At 50.6% G+C, this 6,245-nt stretch overlaps 1 pseudogene; it reads left to right on the forward strand.

Moving 5' to 3' along the window:
- The first annotated feature begins 1,940 nt into the window (after nucleotides 1-1,940).
- LOC105979663 overlaps nucleotides 1,941-6,245 on the forward strand; it is a 64,487-nt pseudogene continuing 60,182 nt past the window's right edge.

The raw sequence follows: 6,245 nt of genomic DNA on the forward strand, positions 1-6,245 counted from the left end.
AGAAGCAGTCGTAGATTTCCACCAACTTTTCTATCGAGTGGGTAGGTCTCCCTTTGGCACCATTAGTCTGCTTGTCTAGAGTTGGGAAGAGAAAGAAGAACAACCATAACGAGGCTAATCTTGCTAGAGTTTGGGGGAGAAACTAGGTGCTATGGAGTCCGTTCTGTACAGCAGTCTCATAGGCCAGAGTAGAACCGCCTCTGCGGTTTTCCATGACTGTAAACCTTTATGGGAGCAGGGAGCCTCAGATTTCTCCCATGGATGCTGTTGGGTTCAAACTGGTGGCCTTGCAGTTAGCTGCCCGGTGCATAGCCAGTACGCCCCAGAGCATCTATGAATAGAATTGAGTTTGCTTTCTGGTTTATGTACAACACAATGAAACACTGTCCATTCTCATACTAGGTTTGAGCCCATTGGTGCACCCACTGTGTCAATCCATTTCACTGCAGGTCTTTTTCTTTGTTTGCTGACCCTCTGCTTTCTATAATGTCTTTCTGCAGGGCCTGGTCTCTCGTGATAACAGGCCCCAAGTACACGAGATGAAGTCGTATTCATCACATTTCGAAGGCGCTTTCTGACCACTTCAGACACGGATTGATTTATTCTTCTGTGAGTCTATGGTACTGTCAACATTCTTGCTAACACCATAATCCAAATGCATCCACTGTTCCGCTGTCTTCCTTAGGCACCGCCCAGCTTCCACGTGCCGGAGGCCACTCAAAATGCCATGGCCTCAAAGTGGCATCCTTACACTTCAACACTTTAAAGAGGTCTTGTGCAGCAGATTTGCCCAATGCGAGACATAATTTGATCTCTTGATTGCTGCTTCCTTGATTGTTGATTTTAGGAATTCGTGTGAGGATGAATTTCCCAAGCTATCTCAAAAGACCGCGCTGAGAGTGGGCGGGAGGGGTGGGTAAGGCAGGTGTTTCCTGAAAGGTGTTCACCACAAGTGGAGGTCCTGAGTCAGGCGTCTGGGGGAGGACTGTGACTAACACCTGCAGTGACCCTGCTCTGGAGCAGGGCCCTGGGAATAGGCAGGTGGCTGGGAGGACGGCATGCACAGGCGCTGCTCAGGGCGTATCCCCTTGCGGAGTGTGGGGACCTGGGCCCCTGGAAGGGTGTGTGGTGGTTTGAAGGCAAGTGGCATGGACCCACAGGGCTTTGGGGTTCTGTTTTAAGATTCAGAAACTCAAGGTACTTGGGCCAAGGGAGTCCCCAGATCGGACCTCAATTCTTTCCCCTGTGCTAGATGGGGAGGGGAGTTTCGCGATGCTGCAAGCTTCCTTTCCCTCCCTTTCTCCACAGCAAGCTCTCTCAGCGCCCAGAATCATTCATTCCATCGTCTCTGTGCAACCCAGCTGCCAAGAGCCCTGTTATTTGGTTCAGTGAGAGGCAGGGGAGGTCCGAGCTGGAAAGGGAGTTGAGGGAGAGCCGTGGGGCACAGAGAAATCAGGGGCTTTGTTCCCCAGTGCTGCCTTTTCGGATGGGAAGAGCATTGACTATGTACCCTGCTAGGCAGCCTGTGTCTGCGACAGGGAATTCAGTTATCCTCACCCCCAGCCCCCAATAGTAATAAGACTGGGGGTGGGGCAGGGCACTGCTGTGACAAGAGCTGTCAGTGCTCGGTTCCTGAAGAGGCCAGGCAGCTCAGGACACCTGAGGATGAGTGAGATTCAGGAATTACTGGCGGGGCGGGGGCGCGGGGCGGGTGGAACAGTGGTACCTTTGTGTGCACTTCCACCCAGCGCTGCTCACAGACAGATCTCAGAGGGACCCGGAGCCTGTTCTGCCTCCCCATACTTAGACATGGGAGCTTCCCAAGCACTGGGCCACCCCAGGCCTGGAGGGAGCCTCTCTACCAGGCCTGGCGGGGATTCCTGGGGTTTCTTCCAGTGGTGGAATGATCACTGGCCCTGCAGACAGGCATGACAGTCAGGATGAGGCAGGTGGCCCGGCACTGGTCCTGTCTCAGCCTCCTGCTGGATGGCTGCGAATCCAGGGCACATGTTGGCAAGTGCGTGAGGCTGGAGGCTGGTGAGACATACCCTTGTGGACGGGCCATCTGAGGGACTCCCAGAACCCACAGGTTGCCTGTCTATCTTGGAAGAATCCTAGTCTTTGTGGGAGCTGGGCCCTTAACCAGAGAGCTGCAGAAAACCCCTGAGGCCCAGCCCTTCTCCCTACCTCCCAGAGTCCTCTCAGTCCCCTGGCCTGACAGCCCTCCTCTGGTCTGGCCCATCTTTGGATAGAGTTTGTGCTGGTACAGAAGTTCTGGGGGCCTGAGCTTCTAGGCCCTGGACCCAGCCCAATGCATACCAAAACCATGAGGCAGGTAACTGTGGCCAGTTGGTGAGGCCAGGCAGGATGGGGGGACAGCTGCAGCAGCTGCACGCAGCCTCTCTCCTGAGAGTGCTCATTTAAGAGCCGTCCGGGGTATTATCTCAGCAGAAAAGCAGCATGTCTGGAATTGCTCTCTGCCTCCTCGAATTGCCTCATTAGTTTCCTGAGTGAAGTCCCAGATTGCTGTTTCTCTAGCCAGCCCCTCCCTCCGACCTGTCCTGAGATCAGCCTGCATGGGCAACAGGCCAGGGTTAGGGCTGCGAGGAAGAGGGAGTTGGTTCTTCGACTTTGTGTTTGTTAAAGCCTAATGTGCACCTGGTGCCTTCCTTGACACCCCGCATCTCAGGGTGTTGGGGATGCCTTGGGGACTTCTGGTGAGTCCCTTGGGACAGGACAATACTCCAGCACATCTTCTGATCCATCAATTGTCTATCTGATCGATCCATGTCTATTGATGTTGTCTGAGACTGGAGATAGGCACATGGAGGCAGCAATCCAGTTCCTGCACCTAAGGAACTTGCAGTCTATTTGGAAAGACAAAAATGGGGTTGAGAACCAATCGGGAGTAGGCGATGAAATGTGGCTTTTCACCATGAATCTATCTGATTGGTAGAGTAGAGGGGTAGTGAAAATAGGAAGGACTCCCAACGAGATGGATTGACACAGTGGCTGCAACAATGGGCTCAGGCACAGGGAGAGTCGTGGGCCTGGCCCAGGACCAGGCTGGGTCTCGTTCTGTTGTGCATGGGGTTATTATGGGTTGGAACTGACAATAACAACACCATATCTGATTCATTCGCCCATCATCCATTCCTCCAGCACTCATTGGACCCAGGCATCACCACGGGGCAGTGGTGATACAAACACGAAGATGTTCAATCCCTTGCCCTTGAGCACCTTGCAAAGGATCCTAGGTTTCAGATACACAAACTCACCAGATGAGAAGTTTGTAGGAGATGGTGTACAGGGTGCTAGCAGACCATGCAGAAAATGCAGATTCGGTTTGGGTGGGTATAATAGTTAGGGATTATGTCAACTGGGCACTCCTGGCTAAGAGTAAGGGTGGAACCTAAATTATCAATTAAGTCGAAGCCTGATGATCCCTCCTAGGGGGTGTGGCTTCTTGTGTAAGAGAAAGACTGAGTAGAGCTGGTTTTCCTTTGGTCCTTTGCCTTCTGCCGGCAATGGAGTGTGTCTCTTGGTCACAGATTTCCTGTTGTGTGGCCTGCTGATCTCCGGAGCCATCAGTGGACTGCTGACAGGGGATTCATCATGCTGAGCTCGGGATTCATTTACCTCTGCATCCACCAGGCTGTGGGCCCTCTCACCCTCCTACCACCTCCCACTGCTTCTCCATCCGGCATCCTCTTTATCAGCTTCCATAGCTACATGAGTCAGGAGAAGCCTGGCTTGAATCAAATTGGATTCATGTACTTCTACCACTGTGTAAGCCATGTCTCTATATAATAACAACCTCTTTCTATGTACAACACATGCAAGCATCACTGGCTTTGCTTCTCGAGAGAAGCCAGCCTAACACAATGGGGGAAGAGGTGGTCTTAGATGGCATAAGAGTTTACTAGGTGGGGAGAAAGGAAGAACATTCGAGAAGAAAGAATGGAGTGGTTTATAGGTGGGTCTGCAGATAATTTTGTATTACTATTGGAGCATACAGTTTCGGCAGGAAGGGACATCACTGGAGAGGTAGCAAGCGCCTTGGGAACTAGGTGGAGGAGTTTGGACCCGGACCTTTGGGAAGGGGTGCATAAGGGCAGAAGTAAGGGCCAAGGAAGGGGGAGAGGAGTGGAGGGTTGTCTTGATTTCTTCTTGTTGATGCGAGGTGCCATGGAGTTCGTTCTGACCCAGCACCAGAATGAAACCCTGCCCCAAGCCTGGGGCTTCTTAGTGCTCCTTCAACAGAAATACCAGGGGTGAGTGGCTGTAAGGAAAAGAAGTGGATGTCTATCTTCTCACAGTTTAGACAGGCACCCATTTTCTCTAAAAGGGAAGGCTCTCTCTGTTCACTCTGTGGACCCATCTTTTCCTCTGCGTCTGCTTGGCTTTCCTTGGAGATCTCCACTGGGCGTCGGCCTCCTGCATCCATGCTGGCTTTCTTCTGTACTTCCTGTGCACTGCTTGACCTCATTGCTGATTGGATTAAGACACTTCTCCACACTAATATAGGCTCAACAAAAGCTATTCCCAAATGGGACTGTGTACACAGGAACAGGGAATGGTTTTAAATACATATTATGTGTGTGTTGATGGGGAGGTATGGGGCAGCGGGGGTGGAGGCACAATTCAATCTATATCAGGGGCTGAGAACTGTGGGAGACCAGGAAGCTTGAGTTTCCTTAACTATATTCTCAGCTGGTGTCTAAAGGACAAGCCCATGGGATTATTGTTTCATAGTTACAGGGTCAGCAGCAGCAGGCAAGCCATCTCTCACAATGTTATAACACCCTTCAAAGCCCCTATCTTTGGCCATGCTTGGCCTATACAGAGCCTGTGAGGGTCTATTGGCTGGTGGGTCATTCTTGGGCTTCCCAGGTGATATTTACTCTTAGTACCTCACAGGACAGCTCCCCTCAAAGGCTTGGCCTGGGTAGACTGCTCACAGACTGCCCTGTGGAGTCTTTGGCTGCAGCCAGAATCTCACAGAGAGGAGGATGTATCTTGCTGCTTCCTCTTGAGCTCTGGTTGGAAACCTGTGAGAAAAACGCGCTGAGCGACAGGTTTCCTAGGCCCTGACTTCTAGAACTTAGGTCAAGAATCCTCTTGACGGGATCAAGCTCCAAAATATCATCGCCTGTCTAAGTGCTCCCATAGCCAAGATACCATAGTAGAAATGTATTTTCTTACAATTGAGGAGGCTAGATGTTTGAATTCAAGGCATGGCCTAAGGGAAGGCTCATTGCAGTCTACTTCCGGTTCTAGTAGCTGCCACCAATCCTTGGTGCTGGTGAATGCATCTGTCTCTGTTGTCCGCTTCCTTGTTTCCTCTACATGCATCTCCCCCTACTCTGCTCTCATGACGCAGAAATCATTAGGCCTTTATAAAACAGCAAAAGAAATTCCGTATTTAAAATCTGGGTGATATTTACAGGTCACAGGCATTAAAAGACTTCAATACCTACTTTGAGAGACACAGTTCAATCAATATCACGACCTCAATCCATCTTTGCTTGTGCCTCTGTCATGGTTTCCACCCCAATCTCTCTGGTAGGTTTTTTAAACCCTTTTTCCCCCCATGTATGTAACTCAGATACCATACAGTCTAGTGGTTTGAATATATTAAGAACAGTTGTGCAATTATTACCACCATCAATTTTAGAACACTTTTTCATTCTTGGATCCATTATTACTAAGCCTTTATTGCCCTCCAGTCTCTCTTGCCATGACCCCAAGTAACTATTTTTTTTAATCATTTTATTAGGGACTCATACAACTCTTTCAGCCGAAAACCGTATACCCTAGCTTGTGCATTCTTTCAAAAAAATCGGGACATTTTTAAAACACCGGGGGGTGGGGGTGGGGGACACGCGAAACATTGTTAAAACTTGGGACTGTCCCGCCAAAAGCAGGACGTCTGGTCATCTTGCTAATGAAGCAACAACACTTTACTGCGGTGAGCAAAGGCCGCGGGCCTGCTTTGTTGTCCCTTACAGTCAAGTCAGACTCATGGCGACTTCCTGTGTGCAGAGTAGTGCTGGGGGGTAGGGAGGTGGGGTGCAGTTCGAACAGACAACATTCAGCCATTGGTTGAACAGTTATCTATTTGTGTCCCCCGGAGCCTCCCAGATCTGCCTAGGAGATGTTTTATCATCCAAGAGGCCTGGAGGATGGGCAGGATAAGACAGGCAAGACGTGCAGGCTTTTCTGTGGCCAAAAGACAACATCAA

The sequence above is a fragment of the Echinops telfairi genome, unplaced genomic scaffold, assembly GCF_000313985.2.
Source record: "Echinops telfairi isolate 266 unplaced genomic scaffold, ASM31398v2 ScPeMD7_7465;HRSCAF=8503, whole genome shotgun sequence".
In the NCBI taxonomy this organism is placed as follows: Eukaryota; Metazoa; Chordata; class Mammalia; order Afrosoricida; family Tenrecidae; genus Echinops; species Echinops telfairi.